This window comes from Equus caballus, unplaced genomic scaffold (assembly GCF_041296265.1).
Source record: "Equus caballus isolate H_3958 breed thoroughbred unplaced genomic scaffold, TB-T2T haplotype1-0000019, whole genome shotgun sequence".
NCBI lineage: Eukaryota > Metazoa > Chordata > Mammalia > Perissodactyla > Equidae > Equus > Equus caballus.
In genome coordinates, this window is record NW_027222392.1 from 5,345,742 (window position 1) to 5,366,555 (window position 20,814).

The following is a 20,814-nucleotide window of genomic DNA, read 5'->3' on the forward strand; positions in this document are numbered from 1 at the left end:
GTTCAGACGGGTCTGGCAGGTGTTTTCCGTCTGTTCGGGGTGTGGTTCCAGCATCTCATGCACATGGTTCTGGCACGTCTGAGATGTGGTTCCGGCCGGCCCGACAGGTGTTTCCACAGTGTCCGCCAAGTGGTACTGGCGTAGTTGGCAGGTGATTTTGGCATGACCGGCAGGTGGTTCCAGCAAGCCCGGCAGGTGATTCCGAAGTGTTCCCCAACTGGTTGTGGCGTAGCCGGCAGGTGATTTTTGCGTGTCCGGCAGGTGGTTCTGGCGAGTCGAGCAGGTGGTTCCGGCGTGCTCGGCAGGTGCTTCCGGGGTCATTGGCACGGGGTTCTGGCATATCTGAGAGGTGGTTCCGGCATGCCCGGCAGGTGATTCCGGAGTGTTCGCCAAGTGTTTCCGGCGTAGCCGGCAGGTGATTTTGCATGTCCAGCGGTCGTTCCGGCGGGTCGAGCCGGTGGTTCCGGCGTGTCCGGCAGGTGGTTCCGGTCTGTCCGGCAGGTGGTTCTGTGGTGTCCGGCACGAGGTTCAGTCTGAGAGGCTGTGCCGGCATGCCCCTCACGTGATTCCGGCTTGTCCCCGAAGTGGTGCTGGTGTAGCGGGCAGGTGATTTTGGCGTGTCGGGCAGGTGGTTCAGGCGAGTTGAGCAGGTGGTTGCGACGTGCTCGGCAGGTGCTTCCGGCGTCTCCGGCACGTGTTTCTGGCACATCTGACTGGTGGTTCCGGCATGCCCAAAAGTTGATTCCGGTCTGTCCGGTAGGTGGTTCCGGCGTGCACGGCACGTGGTTCTGGTACGTGTCAGAGGTGGTTGCGTATGCCCAACAGGTGATTCCGGACTGTCCGCCACGTGCTTCTGGCACGTCTGAGAGGTGGTTCCAACATGCCCGGCAGGTCATTTCGGAGAGTCGTCCAAGTGGTTCTGGCGTAGCCCGCAGGTGATTTTGGCGTGTCCGGCAGGTGTTTCTGGCGAGTCGAGCAGGTGGCTCCGGCATGCTCGGCAGGTGCTTCCGGCGTCTCCGGCACTTGGTTCTGGTGTGTCTGAGAGCTGGTTCCGGCATGTCCGGCAGATGATTCCGGAGTGTCCGCCAAGTGGTTCTGGCATACCCAGCAGGTGATTTTGGCGTGTCAGGGAGGTGGTACCGGTGAGTCGAGCAGGTGGTTCCGGCGTGCTCAGCAGGTGGTTCAGGCAGTTCTGGCATGTGGTATCCGTCTGTTCGGGGTGTGGTTCCAGCATCTCATGAACACGTTTCTGGCACGTCTGAGATGTGGTTCCAGCCGGCCCGACAGGTGTTTCCGCAGTGTCCGCCAAGCGGTTCTGGCGTAGTTGGCAGGTGATTTTGGCATGACTGGCAGGTGGTTCCAGCAAGCCTGGCAGGTGATTCCAAAGTGTTCACCAACTGGTTGTGGCGTAGCCGGCAGGTGATTTTTGTGTGATCGGCAGGTGGTTCTGGCGAGTCGAGCAGGTGTTTCCGGCGTGCTCGGCTGGTGATTCCGGGGTCATTGGCACGGGGTTCTGGCATGTCTGAGAGGTGGTTCCTGCATGCCCAGCAAGTGATTCCGGAGTGTTCGCCAAGTGGTTCTGGCATAGTCGGCAGGTGATTTTGGCATGTCCGGCAGGTGGTTCAGGCGAGTTGAGCAGGTGGTTCCAACGTGCTTGGCAGGTGCTTCCGGCGTCTCCGGCACGTGTTTCTGGCACATCTGACAGGTGGTTCCGGCATGCCCGAAAGGTGATTCCGGTCTGTCCGGTAGGTGGTTCCAGCCGGCACGGCATGTGGTTCTGGTACGTCTCAGAGGTGGTTGCGCATGCCCAACAGGTGATTCCGGACTGTCCGCCACATGGTTCTGGCACGTCTGAGAGGTGGTTCCGGCATGCCCGGCAGGTCATCCCAGAGAGTCCTCCAAGTGGTTCTGGCATAACACGCAGGTGATTTTGGCGTGTCAGGCAGGTTGTTCCGTTGTGCTTGGCAGGTGGTTCAGGCTTGGCCGGCAGGTGGTTCCAGACTGTCCAGGACGTGTTTCCAGCTTCTCCGGCAGGTGGTTCTGGTACGTCTGAGAGGTGGTTCCGCCATGGCTGGCAGGTGATTCCGGACCGTCCCCCAGGTGGTTCTGGCATAGCCAGCAGTTGATATTGGCCTGTCCCGCAGGTGGTTCCATCGAGTCGAACAGGTGGCTCCAGCGTGCTCGGCAGGTGGTCCCGGTCTGTGCGGTAGGTTATTCCGGCGTGTCCGGCACGTGCTTCCGACACGTCTGAGAGGTGGTTCCGGCATGCGCGACAGGTGATTTCGGAGTGTCCGCCAGGTGGTTCTGGCGTACCCGGCAGGTGATTTTGGTGTGTCCGGCAGGTGTTTCTGGCGAGTCGAGCAGGTGGCTCCGGCATGCTCGGCAGGTGCTTCCGGTGTCTCCGGCACGTGGTTCTGGTGTGTCTGAGAGCTGGTTCCGGCATGTCCGGCAGATGATTCCGGAGTGTCCGCCAAGTGGTTCTGGCATACCCGGCTGGTGATTTGGGCATGTCAGGTAGGTGGCTCCGGCGTGCTCGGCAGGTTGTTCAGACGGGTCTGGCAGGTGTTTTCCGTCTGTTCGGGGTGTGGTTCCAGCATCTCATGCACATGGTTCTGGCACGTCTGAGATGTGGTTCCGGCCGGCCCGACAGGTGTTTCCACAGTGTCCGCCAAGTGGTACTGGCGTAGTTGGCAGGTGATTTTGGCATGACCGGCAGGTGGTTCCAGCAAGCCCGGCAGGTGATTCCGAAGTGTTCCCCAACTGGTTGTGGCGTAGCCGGCAGGTGATTTTTGCGTGTCCGGCAGGTGGTTCTGGCGAGTCGACCAGGTGGTTCCGGCGTGCTCGGCAGGTGCTTCCGGGGTCATTGGCACGTGGTTCTGGCATATCTGAGAGGTGGTTCCTGCATGCCCGGCAGGTGATTCCGGAGTGTTCGCCAAGTGTTTCCGGCGTAGCCGGCAGGTGATTTTGCATGTCCAGCGGTCGTTCCGGCGGGTCGAGCCGGTGGTTCCGGCGTGTCCGGCAGGTGGTTCCGGTCTGTCCGGCAGGTGGTTCTGTGGTGTCCGGCACGAGGTTCAGTCTGAGAGGCTGTGCCGGCATGCCCCTCACGTGATTCCGGCTTGTCCCCGAAGTGGTGCTGGTGTAGCGGGCAGGTGATTTTGGCGTGTCGGGCAGGTGGTTCAGGCGAGTTGAGCAGGTGGTTGCGACGTGCTCGGCAGGTGCTTCCGGCGTCTCCGGCACGTGTTTCTGGCACATCTGACTGGTGGTTCCGGCATGCCCAAAAGTTGATTCCGGTCTGTCCGGTAGGTGGTTCCGGCGTGCACGGCACGTGGTTCTGGTACGTGTCAGAGGTGGTTGCGTATGCCCAACAGGTGATTCCGGACTGTCCGCCACGTGCTTCTGGCACGTCTGAGAGGTGGTTCCAACATGCCCGGCAGGTCATTTCGGAGAGTCGTCCAAGTGGTTCTGGCGTAGCCCGCAGGTGATTTTGGCGTGTCCGGCAGGTGGTTCCGCCGTGCTCGGCAGGTGGTTCAGGCATGGCCGTCACGTGGTTCCAGTCTGTCCAGGACGTGTTTCCAGCTTCTCCGGCAGGTGGTTCTGGTACGTCTGAGAGGTGGTTCCGCCATGGCTGGCAGGTGATCCCGGACTGTCCCCCAGGTGGTTCTGGCATAGCCAGCAGTTGATATTGGCCTGTCCGGCAGGTGGTTCCAGCGAGTCGAACAGGTGGCTCCGGCGTTCTTGGCAGGTGGTTCCGGTCTGTCCCGTAGGTGTTTCCGGCGTGTCTGGCACGTGCTTCCGGCACGTCTGAGAGGTGGTTCCGTCATGCGCGGCAGGTGATTCCGGAGTGTCCGCCAGGTGGTTCTGGCGTACCCGGCAGGTGATTTTGGCGTGTCCGGCAGGTGTTTCTGGCGAGTCGAGCAGGTGGCTCCGGCATGCTCGGCAGGTGCTTCCGGCGTCTCCGGCACTTGGTTCTGGTGTGTCTGAGAGCTGGTTCCGGCATGTCCGGCAGATGATTCCGGAGTGTCCGCCAAGTGGTTCTGGCATACCCAGCAGGTGATTTTGGCGTGTCAGGGAGGTGGTACCGGTGAGTCGAGCAGGTGGTTCCGGCGTGCTCAGCAGGTGGTTCAGGCGGTTCTGGCAGGTGGTATCCGTCTGTTCGGGGTGTGGTTCCAGCATCTCATGAACACGTTTCTGGCAAGTCTGAGATGTGGTTCCAGCCGGCCCGACAGGTGTTTCCGCAGTGTCCGCCAAGCGGTTCTGGCGTAGTTGGCAGGTGATTTTGGCATGACTGGCAGGTGGTTCCAGCAAGCCTGGCAGGTGATTCCAAAGTGTTCACCAACTGGTTGTGGCGTAGCCGGCAGGTGATTTTTGCGTGATCGGCAGGTGGTTCTGGCGAGTCGAGCAGGTGGTTCCGGCGTGCTCGGCTGGTGCTTCCGGGGTCATTGGCACGGGGTTCTGGCATGTCTGAGAGGTGGTTCCTGCATGCCCGGCAAGTGATTCCGGAGTGTTCGCCAAGTGGTTCTGGCATAGTCGGCAGGTGATTTTGGCATGTCCGGCAGGTGGTTCAGGCGAGTTGAGCAGGTGGTTCCAACGTGCTTGGCAGGTGCTTCCGGCGTCTCCGGCACGTGTTTCTGGCACATCTGACAGGTGGTTCTGGCATGCCCGAAAGGTGATTCCGGTCTGTCCGGTAGGTGGTTCCAGCCTGCACGGCATGTGGTTCTGGTACGTCTCAGAGGTGGTTGCGCATGCCCAACAGGTGATTCCGGACTGTCCACCACATGGTTCTGGCACGTCTTAGAGGTGGTTCCGGCATGCCCGGCAGGTCATCCCAGAGAGTCCTCCAAGTGGTTCTGGCATAACACGCAGGTGATTTTGGCGTGTCAGGCAGGTTGTTCCGTTGTGCTTGGCAGGTGGTTCAGGCTTGGCCGGCAGGTGGTTCCAGACTGTCCAGGACGTGTTTCCAGCTTCTCCGGCAGGTGGTTCTGGTACGTCTGAGAGGTGGTTCCGCCATGGCTGGCAGGTGATTCCGGACCGTCCCCCAGGTGGTTCTGGCATAGCCAGCAGTTGATATTGGCCTGTCCGGCAGGTGGTTCCAGCGAGCCGAACAGGTGGCTCCGGCGTGCTCGGCAGGTGGTTCCAGTCTGTCCGGTAGGTCATTCCGGCGTGTCCGACACGTGCTTCCGGCACGTCTGAGAGGTGGTTCCGGCATGCGCGACAGGTGGTTTCGGAGTGTCCGCCAGGTGGTTCTGGCGTACCCGGCACGTGATTTTGGCGTGTCCGGCAGGTGTTTCTGGCAAGTCGAGCAGGTGGCTCCGGCATGCTCGGCAGGTGCTTCCGGCGTCTCCGGCACGTGGTTCTGGTGTGTCTGAGAGCTGGTTCCGGCATGTCCGGCAGATGATTCCGGAGTGTCCGCCAAGTGGTTCTGGCATACCCGGATGGTGATTTGGGCATGTCAGGTAGGTGGCTCCGGCGTGCTCGGCAGGTTGTTCAGACGGGTCTGGCAGGTGTTTTCCGTCTGTTCTGGGTGTGGTTCCAGCATCTCATGCACATGGTTCTGGCACGTCTGAGATGTGGTTCCGGCCGGCCCGACAGGTGTTTCCACAGTGTCCGCCAAGTGGTACTGGCGTAGTTGGCAGGTGATTTTGGCATGACCGGCAGGTGGTTCCAGCAAGCCCGGCAGGTGATTCCGAAGTGTTCCCCAACTGGTTGTGGCGTAGCCGGCAGGTGATTTCTGCGTGTCCGGCAGGGGGTTCTGGCGAGTCGAGCAGGTGGTTCCGGCGTGCTCGGCAGGTGCTTCCGGGGTCATTGGCACGTGGTTCTGGCATATCTGAGAGGTGGTTCCGGCATGCCCGGCAGGTGATTCCGGAGTGTTCGCCAAGTGTTTCCGGCGTAGCCGGCAGGTGATTTTGCATGTCCAGCGGTCGTTCCGGCGGGTCGAGCCGGTGGTTCCGGCGTGTCCGGCAGGTGGTTCCGGTCTTTCCCCAGGTGGTTCTGTGGTGTCCGGCACGAGGTTCAGTCTGAGAGGCTGTGCCGGCATGCCCCTCACGTGATTCCGGCTTGTCCCCGAAGTGGTGCTGGTGTAGCGGGCAGGTGATTTTGGCGTGTCCGGCAGGTGGTTCAGGCGAGTTGAGCAGGTGGTTGCGACGTGCTCGTCAGGTGCTTCCGGCGTCTCCGGCACGTGTTTCTGGCACATCTGACTGGTGGTTCCGGCATGCCCAAAAGTTGATTCCGGTCTGTCCGGTAGGTGGTTCCGGCGTGCACGGCACGTGGTTCTGGTACGTGTCAGAGGTGGTTGCGTATGCCCAACAGGTGATTCCGGACTGTCCGCCACATGCTTCTGGCACGTCTGAGAGGTGGTTCCAACATGCCCGGCAGGTCATTTCGGAGAGTCGTCCAAGTGGTTCAGGCGTAGCCCGCAGGTGATTTTGGCGTGTCCGGCAGGTGGTTCCGCCGTGCTCGGCAGGTGGTTCAGGCATGGCCGTCACGTGGTTCCAGTCTGTCCAGGACGTGTTTCCAGCTTCTCCGGCAGGTGGTTCTGGTACGTCTGAGAGGTGGTTCCGCCATGGCTGGCAGGTGATCCCGGACTGTCCCCCAGGTGGTTCTGGCATAGCCAGCAGTTGATATTGGCCTGTCCGGCAGGTGGTTACAGCAAGTCGAACAGGTGGCTCCGGCGTTCTGGGCAGGTGGTTCCGGTCTGTCCGGTAGGTGTTTCCGGCGTGTCTGGCACGTGCTTCCGGCACATCTGAGACGTGGTTCCGGCATGCGCGACAGGTGATTCCGTAGTGTCCGGCAGGTGGTTCTGGCATGTCCGACAGGTGTTGCTGGCGAGTCGAGCAGGTGGCTCCGGCATGCTCGGCAGGTGCTTCCGGCGTCTCCGGCACTTGGTTCTGGTGTGTCTGAGAGCTGGTTCCGGCATGTCCGGCAGATGATTCTGGAGTGTCCGCCAAGTAGTTCTGGCATACCCAGCAGGTGATTTTGGCGTGTCAGGGAGGTGGTACCGGTGAGTCGAGCAGGTGGTTCCGGCGTGCTCAGCAGGTGGTTCAGGCGGTTCTGGCAGGTGGTATCCGTCTGTTCGGGGTGTGGTTCCAGCATCTCATGAACACGTTTCTGGCACGTCTGAGATGTGGTTCCAGCCGGCCCTACATGTGTTTCCGCAGTGTCCGCCAAGCGGTTCTGGCGTAGTTGGCAGGTGATTTTGGCATGACTGGCAGGTGGTTCCAGCAAGCCTGGCAGGTGATTCCAAAGTGTTCCCCAACTGGTTGTGGCGTAGCCGGCAGGTGATTTTTGCGTGATCGGCAGGTGGTTCTGGCGAGTCGAGCAGGTGGTTCCGGCGTGCTCGGCTGGTGCTTCCGGGGTCATTGGCACGGGGTTCTGGCATGTCTGAGAGGTGGTTCCTGCATGCCCGGCAAGTGATTCCGGAGTGTTCGCCAAGTGGTTCTGGCATAGTCGGCAGGTGATTTTGGCATGTCCGGCAGGTGGTTCAGGCGAGTTGAGCAGGTGGTTCCAACGTGCTTGGCAGGTGCTTCCGGCGTCTCCGGCACGTGTTTCTGGCACATCTGACAGGTGGTTCCAGCATGCCCGAAAGGTGATTCCGGTCTGTCCGGTAGGTGGTTCCAGCCTGCACGGCATGTGGTTCTGGTACGTCTCAGAGGTGGTTGCGCATGCCCAACAGGTGATTCCGGACTGTCCACCACATGGTTCTGGCACGTCTGAGAGGTGGTTCCGGCATGCCCGGAAGGTCATCTCAGAGAGTCCTCCAAGTGGTTCTGGCATAACACGCAGGTGATTTTGGCGTGTCTGGCAGGTTGTTCCGTTGTGCTTGGCAGGTGGTTCAGGCTTGGCCGGCAGGTGGTTCCAGACTGTCCAGGACGTGTTTCCAGCTTCTCCGGCATGTGGTTCTGGTACGTCTCAGAGGTGGTTGCGCATGCCCAACAGGTGATACCGGACTGTCCACCACATGGTTCTCGCATGTCTGAGAGGTGGTTCCGGCATGCCCGTAAGGTCATCTCTGAGATTCCACCAAGTGGTTCTGGCATAACACACAGGTGATTTTGGCGTGTCTGGCAGGTTGTTCCGTTGTGCTTGCCAGGTGGTTCAGGCTTGGCCGGCAGGTGGTTCCAGACTGTCCAGGACGTGTTTCCAGCTTCTCCGGCAGGTGGTTCTGGTACGTCTGAGAGGTGGTTCCGCCATGGCTGGCAGGTGATTCCGGACCGTCCCCCAGGTGGTTCTGGCATAGCCAGCAGTTGATATTGGCCTGTCCGGCAGGTGGTTCCAGCGAGTCGAACAGGTGGCTCCGGCGTGCTCGGCAGGTGGTTCCGGTCTGTCCGGTAGGTGATTCCGGCGTGTCCGGCACGTTCTTCCGGCACGTCTGAGAGGTGGTTCCGGCATGCGCGACAGGTGATTCCGGAGTGTCCGCCAGGTGGTTCTGGCATACCTGGCAGGTGATTTTGGCGTTTCCGGCAGGTGTTTCTGGCGAGTCGAGCAGGTGGCTCCGGCATGCTCGGCAGGTGCTTCCTGCGTCTCTGGCACGTGGTTGTGGTGTGTCTGAGAGCTGGTTCCGGCATGTCCGGCAGATGATTCCGGAGTGTCCGCCAAGAGGTTCTGGCATACCCGGCTGGTGATTTTGGCATGTCAGGTAGGTGGTTCCGGCGAGTCGAGCAGGTGGCTCCGGCGTGCTCGGCAGGTTGTTCAGACGGGTCTGGCAGGTGTTTTCCGTCTGTTCGGGGTGTGGTTCCAGCATCTCATGCACATGGTTCTGGCACGTCTGAGATGTGGTTCCGGCCGGCCCGACAGGTGTTTCCACAGTGTCCGCCAATTGGTACTGGCGTAGTTGGCAGGTGATTTTGGCATGACCGGCAGGTGGTTCCAGCAAGCCCGGCAGGTGATTCCGAAGTGTTCCCCAACTGGTTGTGGCGTAGCCGGCAGGTGATTTTTGCGTGTCCGGCAGGTTGTTCTGGCGAGTCGACCAGGTGGTTCCGGCGTGCTCGGCAGGTGCTTCCGGGGTCATTGGCACGTGGTTCTGGCATATCTGAGAGGTGGTTCCGGCATGCCCGGCAGGTGATTCCGGAGTGTTCGCCAAGTGTTTCCGGCGTAGCCGGCAGGTGATTTTGCATGTCCAGCGGTCGTTCCGGCGGGTCGAGCCGGTGGTTCCGGCGTGTCCGGCAGCTGGTTCCGGTCTGTCCGGCAGGTGGTTCTGTGGTGTCCGGCACGAGGTTCAGTCTGAGAGGCTGTGCCGGCATGCCCCTCACGTGATTCCGGCTTGTCCCCGAAGTGGTGCTGGTGTAGCGGGCAGGTGATTTTGGCGTGTCCGGCAGGTGGTTCAGGCGAGTTGAGCAGGTGGTTGCGACGTGCTCGGCAGGTGCTTCCGGCGTCTCCGGCACGTGTTTCTGGCACATCTGACTGGTGGTTCCGGCATGCCCAAAAGTTGATTCCGGTCTGTCCGGTAGGTGGTTCCGGCGTGCACGGCACGTGGTTCTGGTACGTGTCAGAGGTGGTTGCGTATGCCCAACAGGTGATTCCGGACTGTCCGCCACGTGCTTCTGGCACGTCTGAGAGGTGGTTCCAACATGCCCGGCAGGTCATTTCGGAGAGTCGTCCAAGTGGTTCTGGCGTAGCCCGCAGGTGATTTTGGCGTGTCCGGCAGGTGGTTCCGCCATGCTCGGCAGGTGGTTCAGGCATGGCCGTCACGTGGTTCCAGTCTGTCCAGGACGTGTTTCCAGCTTCTCCGGCAGGTGGTTCTGGTACGTCTGAGAGGTGGTTCCGCCATGGCTGGCAGGTGATCCCGGACTGTCCCCCAGGTGGTTCTGGCATAGCCAGCAGTTGATATTGGCCTGTCCGGCAGGTGGTTCCAGCGAGTCGAACAGGTGGCTCCGGCGTTCTTGGCAGGTGGTTCCGGTCTGTCCGGTAGGTGTTTCCGGCGTGTCTGGCACGTGCTTCCGGCACGTCTGAGAGGTGGTTCCGGCATGCGCGGCAGGTGATTCCATAGTGTCCGCCAGGTGGTTCTGGCATACCCGGCAGGTGATTTTGGCGTGTCCGGCAGGTGTTTCTGGCGAGTCGAGCAGGTGGCTCCGGCATGCTCGGCAGCTGCTTCCGGCGTCTCCAGCACTTGGTTCTGGTGTGTCTGAGAGCTGGTTCCGGCATGTCCGGCAGATGATTCCGGAGTGTCCGCCAAGTGGTTCTGGCGTACCCAGCAGGTGATTTTGGCGTGTCAGGGAGGTGGTACCGGTGAGTCGAGCAGGTGGTTCCGGCGTGCTCAGCAGGTGGTTCAGGCGGTTCTGGCAGGTGGTATCCGTCTGTTCGGAGTGTGGTTCCAGCATCTCATGAACACGTTTCTGGCACGTCTGAGATGTGGTTCCAGCCGGCCCGACAGGTGTTTCCGCAGTGTCCGCCAAGCGGTTCTGGCGTAGTTGGCAGGTGATTTTGGCATGACTGGCAGGTGGTTCCAGCAAGCCTGGCAGGTGATTCCAAAGTGTTCACCAACTGGTTGTGGCGTAGCCGGCAGGTGATTTTTGCGTGATCGGCAGGTGGTTCTGGCGAGTCGAGCAGGTGGTTCCGGCGTGCTCGGCTGGTGCTTCCGGGGTCATTGGCACGGGGTTCTGGCATGTCTGAGAGGTGGTTCCTGCATGCCCGGCAAGTGATTCCGGAGTGTTCGCCAAGTGGTTCTGGCATAGTCGGCAGGTGATTTTGGCATGTCCGGCAGGTGGTTCAGGCGAGTTGAGCAGGTGGTTCCAACGTGCTTGGCAGGTGCTTCCGGCGTCTCCGGCACGTGTTTCTGGCACATCTGACAGGTGGTTCCGGCATGCCCGAAAGGTGATTCCGGTCTGTCCGGTAGGTGGTTCCAGCCTGCACGGCATGTGGTTCTGGTACGTCTCAGAGGTCGTTGCGCATGCCCAACAGGTGATTCCGGACTGTCCGCCACATGGTTCTGGCACGTCTGAGAGGTGGTTCCGGCATGCCCGGAAGGTCATCCCAGAGAGTCCTCCAAGTGGTTCTGGCATAACACGCAGGTGATTTTGGCGTGTCTGGCAGGTTGTTCCATTGTGCTTGGCAGGTGGTTCAGGCTTGGCCGGCAGGTGGTTCCAGACTGTCCTGGACGTGGTTCCAGCTTCTCCGGCAGGTGGTTCTGGTACGTCTGAGAGGTGGTTCCGCCATGGCTGGCAGGCGATTCCGGACCGTCCCCCAGGTGGTTCTGGCATAGCCAGCAGTTGATATTGGCCTGTCCCGCAGGTGGTTCCAGCGAGTCGAACAGGTGGCTCCGGCGTGCTCGGCTTGTGGTTCCGGTCTGTCCGGTATGTGATTCCGGCGTGTCCGGCACGTGCTTCCGGCACGTCTGAGAGGTGGTTCCGGCATGCACGACAGGTGATTTCGGAGTGTCCGCCAGATGGTTCTGGCGTACCCGGCAGGTGATTTTGGCGTGTCCGGCAGGTGTTTCTGGCGAGTCGAGCAGGTGGCTCCGGCATGCTCGGCAGGTGCTTCCGGCGTCTCCGGCACGTGGTTCTGGTGTGTCTGAGAGCTGGTTCCGGCATGTCTGGCAGATGATTCCGCAGTGTCCGCCAAGTGGTTCTGGCATACCCGGCTGGTGATTTGGACATGTCAGGTAGGTGGCTCCGGCGTGCTCGGCTGGTGCTTCCGGGGTCATTGGCACGGGGTTCTGGCATGTCTGAGAGGTGGTTCCTGCATGCCCGGCAAGTGATTCCGGAGTGTTCGCCAAGTGGTTCTGGCATAGTCGGCAGGTGATTTTGGCATGTCCGGCCGGTGGTTCAGGCGAGTTGAGCAGGTGGTTCCAACGTGCTTGGCAGGTGCTTCCGGCGTCTCCGGCACGTGTTTCTGGCACATCTGACAGGTGGTTCCGGCATGCCCGAAAGGTGATTCCGGTCTGTCCGGTAGGTGGTTCCAACCGGCACGGCATGTGGTTCTGGTACGTCTCAGAGGTGGTTGCGCATGCCCAACAGGTGATTCCGGACTGTCCGCCACATGGTTCTGGCACGTCTGAGAGGTGGTTCCGGCATGCCCGGCAGGTCATCCCAGAGAGTCCTCCAAGTGGTTCTGGCATAACACGCAGGTGATTTTGGCGTGTCAGGCAGGTTGTTCCGTTGTGCTTGGCAGGTGGTTCAGGCTTGGCCGGCAGGTGGTTCCAGACTGTCCAGGACGTGTTTCCAGCTTCTCCGGCAGGTGGTTCTGGTACGTCTGAGAGGTGGTTCCGCCATGGCTGGCAGGTGATTCCGGACCGTCCCCCAGGTGGTTCTGGCATAGCCAGCAGTTGATATTGGCCTGTCCGGCAGGTGGTTCCAGAGAGTCGAACAGGTGGCTCCGGCGTGCTCGGCAGGTGGTTCCGGTCTGTCCGGTAGGTCATTCCGGCGTGTCCGGCACGTGCTTCCTGCACGTCTGAGAGGTGGTTCCGGCATGCGCGACAGGTGGTTTCGGAGTGTCCGCCAGGTGGTTCTGGCGTACCCGGCACGTGATTTTGGCGTGTCCGGCAGGTGTTTCTGGCGAGTCGAGCAGGTGGCTCCGGCATGCTCGGCAGGTGCTTCCGGCGTCTCCGGCACGTGGTTCTGGTGTGTCTGAGAGCTGGTTCCGGCATGTCCGGCAGATGATTCCGGAGTTTTCCGCCAAGTGGTTCTGGCATACCCGGCTGGTGATTTGGGCATGTCAGGTAGGTGGCTCCGGCGTGCTCGGCAGGTTGTTCAGACGGGTCTGGCAGGTGTTTTCCGTCTGTTCGGGGTGTGGTTCCAGCATCTCATGCACATGGTTCTGGCACGTCTGAGATGTGGTTCCGGCCGGCCCGACAGGTGTTTCCACAGTGTCCGCCAAGTGGTACTGGCGTAGTTGGCAGGTGATTTTGGCATGACCGGCAGGTGGTTCCAGCAAGCCCGGCAGGTGATTCCGAAGTGTTCCCCAACTGGTTGTGGCGTAGCCGGCAGGTGATTTTTGCGTGTCCGGCAGGTGGTTCTGGCGAGTCGAGCAGGTGGTTCCGGCGTGCTCGGCAGGTGCTTCCGGGGTCATTGGCACGGGGTTCTGGCATATCTGAGAGGTGGTTCCGGCATGCCCGGCAGGTGATTCCGGAGTGTTCGCCAAGTGTTTCCGGCGTAGCCGGCAGGTGATTTTGCATGTCCAGCGGTCGTTCCGGCGGGTCGAGCCGGTGGTTCCGGCGTGTCCGGCAGGTGGTTCCGGTCTGTCCGGCAGGTGGTTCTGTGGTGTCCGGCACGAGGTTCAGTCTGAGAGGCTGTGCCGGCATGCCCCTCACGTGATTCCGGCTTGTCCCCGAAGTGGTGCTGGTGTAGCGGGCAGGTGATTTTGGCGTGTCCGGCAGGTGGTTCAGGCGAGTTGAGCAGGTGGTTGCGACGTGCTCGGCAGGTGCTTCCGGCGTCTCCGGCACGTGTTTCTGGCACATCTGACTGGTGGTTCCGGCATGCCCAAAAGTTGATTCCGGTCTGTCCGGTAGGTGGTTCCGGCGTGCACGGCACGTGGTTCTGGTACGTGTCAGAGGTGGTTGCGTATGCCCAACAGGTGATTCCGGACTGTCCGCCACGTGCTTCTGGCACGTCTGAGAGGTGGTTCCAACATGCCCGGCAGGTCATTTCGGAGAGTCGTCCAAGTGGTTCTGGCGTAGCCCGCAGGTGATTTTGGCGTGTACGGCAGGTGGGTCCGCCGTGCTCGGCAGGTGGTTCAGGCATGGCCGTCACGTGGTTCCAGTCTGTCCAGGACGTGTTTCCAGCTTCTCCGGCAGGTGGTTCTGGTACGTCTGAGAGGTGGTTCCGCCATGGCTGGCAGGTGATCCCGGACTGTCCCCCAGGTGGTTCTGGCATAGCCAGCAGTTGATATTGGCCTGTCCGGCAGGTGGTTCCAGCGAGTCGAACAGGTGGCTCCGGCGTTCTTGGCAGGTGGTTCCGGTCTGTCCGGTAGGTGTTTCCGGCGTGTCTGGCACGTGCTTCCGGCACGTCTGAGAGGTGGTTCCGTCATGCGCGGCAGGTGATTCCGGAGTGTCCGCCAGGTGGTTCTGGCGTACCCAGCAGGTGATTTTGGCGTGTCCGGCAGGTGTTTCTGGCGAGTCGAGCAGGTGGCTCCGGCATGCTCGGCAGGTGCTTCCGGCGTCTCCGGCACTTGGTTCTGGTGTGTCTGAGAGCTGGTTCCGGCATGTCCGGCAGATGATTCCGGAGTGTCCGCCAAGTGGTTCTGGCATACCCAGCAGGTGATTTTGGCGTGTCAGGGAGGTGGTACCGGTGAGTCGAGCAGGTGGTTCCGGCGTGCTCAGCAGGTGGTTCAGGCGGTTCTGGCAGGTGGTATGCGTCTGTTCGGGGTGTGGTTCCAGCATCTCACGAACACGTTTCTGGCAAGTCTGAGATGTGGTTCCAGCCGGCCCGACAGGTGTTTCCGCAGTGTCCGCCAAGCGGTTCTGGCGTAGTTGGCAGGTGATTTTGGCATGACTGGCAGGTGGTTCCAGCAAGCCTGGCAGGTGATTCCAAAGTGTTCCCCAACTGGTTGTGGCGTAGCCGGCAGGTGATTTTTGCGTGATCGGCAGGTGGTTCTGGCGAGTCGAGCAGGTGGTTCCGGCGTGCTCGGCTGGTGCTTCCGAGGTCATTGGCACGGGGTTCTGGCATGTCTGAGAGGTGGTTCCTGCATGCCCGGCAAGTGATTCCGGAGTGTTCGCCAAGTGGTTCTGGCATAGTCGGCAGGTGATTTTGGCATGTCCGGCAGGTGGTTCATGCGAGTTGAGCAGGTGGTTCCAACGTGCTTGGCAGGTGCTTCCGGCGTCTCCGGCACGTGTTTCTTGCACATCTGACAGGTGGTTCCGGCATGCCCGAAAGGTGATTCCGGTCTGTCCGGTAGGTGGTTCCAGCCGGCACGGCATGTGGTTCTGGTACGTCTCAGAGGTGGTTGCGCATGCCCAACAGGTGATTCCGGACTGTCCGCCACATGGTTCTGGCACGTCTGAGAGGTGGTTCCGGCATGCCCGGCAGGTCATCCCAGAGAGTCCTCCAAGTGGTTCTGGCATAACACGCAGGTGATTTTGGCGTGTCAGGCAGGTTGTTCCGTTGTGCTTGGCAGGTGGTTCAGGCTTGGCCGGCAGGTGGTTCCAGACTGTCCAGGACGTGTTTCCAGCTTCTCCGGCAGGTGGTTCTGGTACGTCTGAGAGGTGGTTCCGCCATGGCTGGCAGGTGATTCCGGACCGTCCCCCAGGTGGTTCTGGCATAGCCAGCAGTTGATATTGGCCTGTCCGGCAGGTGGTTCCAGCGAGCCGAACAGGTGGCTCCGGCGTGCTCGGCAGGTGGTTCCGGTCTGTCCGGTAGGTGATTCTGGCGTTTCCGGCACGTGCTTCCGGCACATCTGAGAGGTGGTTCCGGCATGCGCGACAGGTGATTTCGGAGTGTCCGCCAGGTGGTTCTGGCGTACCCGGCAGGTGATTTTGGCGTGTCCGGCAGGTGTTTCTGGCGAGTCGAGCAGGTGGCTCCGGAATGCTCGGCAGGTGCTTCCGGCGTCTCCGGCACGTGGTTCTGGTGTGTCTGAGAGCTGGTTCCGTCATGTCCGGCAGATGATTCCGGAGTGTCCGCCAAGTGGTTCTGGCATACCCGGCTGGTGATTTGGGCATGTCAGGTAGGTGGCTCCGGCGTGCTCGGCAGGTTGTTCAGACGGGTCTGGCAGGTGTTTTCCGTCTGTTCGGGGTGTGGTTCCAGCATCTCATGCACATGGTTCTGGCACGTCTGAGATGTGGTTCCGGCCGGCCCGACAGGTGTTTCCACAGTGTCCGCCAAGTGGTACTGGCGTAGTTGGCAGGTGATTTTGGCATGACCGGCAGGTGGTTCCAGCAAGCCCGGCAGGTGATTCCGAAGTGTTCCCCAACTGGTTGTGGCGTAGCCGGCAGGTGATTTTTGCGTGTCCGGCAGGTGGTTCTGGCGAGTCGAGCAGGTGGTTCCGGCGTGCTCGGCAGGTGCTTCCGGGGTCATTGGCACGGGGTTCTGGCATATCTGAGAGGTGGTTCCGGCATGCCCGGCAGGTGATTCCGGAGTGTTCGCCAAGTGTTTCCGGCGTAGCCGGCAGGTGATTTTGCATGTCCAGCGGTCGTTCCGGCGGGTCAAGCCGGTGGTTCCGGCGTGTCCGGCAGGTGGTTCCGGTCTGTCCGGCAGGTGGTTCTGTGGTGTCCGGCACGAGGTTCAGTCTGAGAGGCTGTGCCGGCATGCCCCTCACGTGATTCCGGCTTGTCCCCGAAGTGGTGCTGGTGTAGCGGGCAGGTGATTTTGGCGTGTCGGGCAGGTGGTTCAGGCGAGTTGAGCAGGTGGTTGCGACGTGCTCGACATGTGCTTCCGGCGTCTCCCGCACGTGTTTCTGGGACATCTGACTGGTGGTTCCGGCATGCCCAAAAGTTGATTCCGGTCTGTCCGGTAGGTGGTTCCGGCGTGCACGGCACGTGGTTCTGGTACGTGTCAGAGGTGGTTGCGTATGCCCAACAGGTGATTCCGGACTATCCGCCACGTGCTTCTGGCACGTCTGAGAGGTGGTTCCAACATGCCCGGCAGGTCATTTCGGAGAGTCGTCCAAGTGGTTCTGGCGTAGCCCGCAGGTGATTTTGGCGTGTCCGGCAGGTGTTTCTGGCAAGTCGAGCAGGTGGCTCCGGCATGCTCGGCAGGTGCTTCCGGCGTCTCCGGCACTTGGTTCTGTTGTGTCTGAGAGCTGGTTCCGGCATGTCCGGCAGATGATTCCGGAGTGTCCGCCAAGTGGTTCTGGCATACCCAGCAGGTGATTTTGGCGTGTCAGGGAGGTGGTACCGGTGAGTCGAGCAGGTGGTTCCGGCGTGCTCAGCAGGTGGTTCAGGCGGTTCTGGCAGGTGGTATCCGTCTGTTCGGGGTGTGGTTCCAGCATCTCATGAACACGTTTCTGGCACGTCTGAGATGTGGTTCCAGCCGGCCCGACAGGTGTTTCCGCAGTGTCCGCCAAGCGGTTCTGGCGTAGTTGGCAGGTGATTTTGGCATGACTGGCAGGTGGTTCCAGCAAGCCTGGCAGGTGATTCCAAAGTGTTCCCCAACTGGTTGTGGCGTAGCCGGCAGGTGATTTTTGCGTGATCGGCAGGTGGTTCTGGCGAGTCGAGCAGGTGGTTCCGGCGTGCTCGGCTGGTGCTTCCGGGCTCATTGGCACGGGGTTCTGGCATGTCTGAGAGGTGGTTCCTGCATGCCCGGCAAGTGATTCCGGAGTGTTCGCCAAGTGGTTCTGGCATAGTCGGCAGGTGATTTTGGCATGTCCGGCAGGTGGTTCAGGCGAGTTGAGCAGGTGGTTCCAACATGCTTGGCAGGTGCTTCCGGCGTCTCCGGCACGTGTTTCTGGCACATCTGACAGGTGGTTCCGGCTTGCCCGAAAGGTGATTCCGGTCTGTCCGGTAGGTGGTTCCAGCCGGCACGGCATGTGTTTCTGGTAAGTCTCAGAGGTGGTTGCGCATGCCCAACAGGTGATTCCGGACTGTCCGCCACATGGTTCTGGCACGTCTGAGAGGTGGTTCCGGCATGCCCGGCAGGTCATCCCAGAGAGTCCTCCAAGTGGTTCTGGCATAACACGCAGGTGATTTTGGCATGTCAGGCAGGTTGTTCCGTTGTGCTTGGCAGGTGGTTCAGGCTTGGCCGGCAGGTGGTTCCAGACTGTCCAGGACGTGTTTCCAGATTCTCCGGCAGGTGGTTCTGGTACGTCTCAGAGGTGGTTGCGCATGCCCAACAGGTGATACCGGACTGTCCACCACATGGTTCTGGCACGTCTGAGAGGTGGTTCCGGCATGCCCGTAAGGTCATCTCAGAGAGTCCACCAAGTGGTTCTGGCATAACACACAGGTGATTTTGGCGTGTCTGGCAGGTTGTTCCGTTGTGCAGGTGGTTCAGGCTTGGCCGGCAGGTGGTTCCAGACTGTCCAGGACGTGTTTCCAGCTTCTCCGGCAGGTGGTTCTGGTACGTCTGAGAGGTTGTTCCGCCATGGCTGGCAGGTGATTCCGGACCGTCCCCCAGGTGGTTCTGGCATAGCCAGCAGTTGATATTGGCCTGTCCGGCAGGTGGTTCCAGCGAGTTGAACAGGTGGCTCCGGTGTGCTCGGCAGGTGGTTCCGGTCTGTGCGGTAGGTTATTCCGGCGTGTCCGGCACGTGCTTCTGACACGTCTGAGAGGTGGTTCCGGCATGCGCGACAGGTGATTTCGGAGTGTCCGCCAGGTGGTTCTGGCGTACCCGGCAGGTGATTTTGGCGTGTCCGGCAGGTGTTTCTGGCGAGTCGAGCAGGTGGCTCCGGCATGCTCGGCAGGTGCTTCCGGCGTCTCCGGCACGTGGTTCTGGTGTGTCTGAGAGCTGGTTCCGGCATGTCCAGCAGATGATTCCGGAGTGTCCGCCAAGTGGTTCTGGCATACCCGGCTGGTGATTTGGGCATGTCAGGTAGGTGGCTCCGTCGTGCTCGGCAGGTTGTTCAGACTGGTCTGGCAGGTGATTTCCGTCTGTTCTGGGTGTGGTTCCAGCATCTCATGCACATGGTTCTGGCACGTCTGAGATGTGGTTCCGGCCAGCCCGACAGGCGTTTCCACAGTGTCCGCCAAGTGGTACTGGCGTAGTTGGCAGGTGATTTTGGCATGACCGGCAGGTGGTTCCAGCAAGCCCGGCAGGTGATTCCGAAGTGTTCCCCAACTGGTTGTGGCGTAGCCGGCAGTTGATTTTTGCGTGTCCGGCAGGTGGTTCTGGCGAGTCGAGCAGGTGGTTCCGGCGTGCTCGGCAGGTGCTTCCGGGGTCATTGGCACGTGGTTCTGGCATATCTGAGAGGTGGTTCCGGCATGACCGGCAGGTGATTCCGGAGTGTTCGCCAAGTGTTTCCGGCGTAGCCGGCAGGTGATTTTGCATGTCCAGCGGTCGTTCCGGCGGGTCGAGCCGGTGGCTCCGGCGTGTCCGGCAGGTGGTTCCGGTCTGTCCGGCAGGTGCTTCTGTGGTGTCCGGCACGAGGTTCAGTCTGAGAGGCTGTGCCGGCATGCCCCTCACGTGATTCCGGCTTGTCCCCGAAGTGGTGCTGGTGTAGCGGGCAGGTGATTTTGGCGTGTCCGGCAGGTGGTTCAGGCGAGTTGAGCAGGTGGTTGCGACGTGCTCGGCAGGTGCTTCCGGCGTCTCCGGCACGTGTTTCTGGCACATCAGACTGGTGGTTCCGGCATGCCCAAAAGTTGATTCCGGTCTGTCCGGTAGGTGGTTCCGGCGTGCACGGCACGTGGTTCTGGTACGTCTCAGAGGTGGTTGCGTATGCCCAACAGGTGATTCCGGACTGTCCGCCACGTGCTTCTGGCACGTCTGAGAGGTGGTTCCGGCATGCGCGACAGGTGATTTCGGAGTGTCCGCCAGGTGGTTCTGGCGTACCCGACAGGTGATTTTGGCGTGTCCGGCAGGTGTTTCTGGCGAGTCGAGCTGGTGGCTCCGGCATGCTCGGCAGGTGCTTCCGGGGTCATTGGCACGAGGTTCTGGCATATCTGAGAGGTGGTTCCGGCATGCCCGGCAGGTGATTCCGGTGTGTTCGCCAAGTGTTTCCGGCGTAGCCGGCAGGTGATTTTGCATGTCCAGCGGTCGTTCCGGCGGGTCGAGCCGGTGGATCCGGTGTGTCCGGCAGGTGGTACCGGTCTGTCCGGCAGGTGGTTCTGTGGTGTCCGGCACGAGGTTCAGTCTGAGAGGCTGTGCCGGCATGCCCCTCACGTGATTCCGGCTTGTCCCCGAAGTGGTGCTGGTGTGGCGGTCAGGTGATTTTGGCATGTCCGGCAGGTGGTTCCAGCGAGTCGAACAGGTGGCTCCGGCGTTCTTGGCAGGTGGTTCCGGTCTATCCGGTAGGTGTTTACGGCGTGTCTGGCTCGTGCTTCCGGCACGTCTGAGAGGTGGTTCCGGCATGCGCGGCAGGTGATTCCGTAGTGTCCGCCAGGTGGTTCTGGCATACCCAGCAGGTGATTTTGGCATGTCAGGGAGGTGGTACCGTTGAGTCGAGCAGGTGGTTCCGGCGTGCTCGGCAGGTGCTTCCGGCGTCTCCGGCACGTGTTTCTGGCACATCTGACAGGTGGTTCCGGCATGCCCAAAAGTTGATTCCGGTCTGTCCGGTAGGTGGTTCCGGCGTGCACGGCACGTGGTTCTGGTCCGTGTCAGAGGTGGTTGCGTATGCCCAACAGGTGATTCCGGACTGTCCGCCACGTGCTTCTGGCACGTCTGAGAGGTGGTTCCAACATGCCCGGCAGGTCATTACGGAGAGTCGTCCAAGTGGTTCTGGCGTAGCCCGCAGGTGATTTTGGCGTGTCCGGCAGGTGGTTCCGCCGTGCTCGGCAGGTGGTTCAGGCACGGCCGTCACGTGGTTCCAGTCTGTCCAGGACGTGTTTCCAGCTTCTCCGTCAGGTGGTTCTGGTACGTCTGAGAGGTGGTTCCGCCATGGCTGGCAGGTGATCCCGGACTGTCCCCCAGGTGGTTCTGGCATAGCCAGCATTTCATATTGGCCTGTCCGGCAGGTGGTTCCAGCGAGTCGAACAGGTGGCTCCGGCGTGCTCGGCAGGTGGTTCCGGTCTGTCCGGTAGGTGTTTCCGGCGTGTCTGGCACGTGCTTCCGGCACGTCTGAGAGGTGATTCCGGCATGCGCGGCAGGTGATTCCGTAGTGTCCTCCAGGTGGTTCTGGCATACCCGGCAGGTGATTTTGGCGTGTCCGGCAGGTGTTTCTGGCGAGTCGAGCCGGTGGCTCCGGCATGCTCGGCAGGTGCTTCCGGCGTCTCCGGCACGTGGTTCTGGTGTGTCTGAGAGCTGGTTCCGGCATGCCCGGCAGATGATTCCGGAGTGTCCGCCAAGTGGTTCTGGCATACCC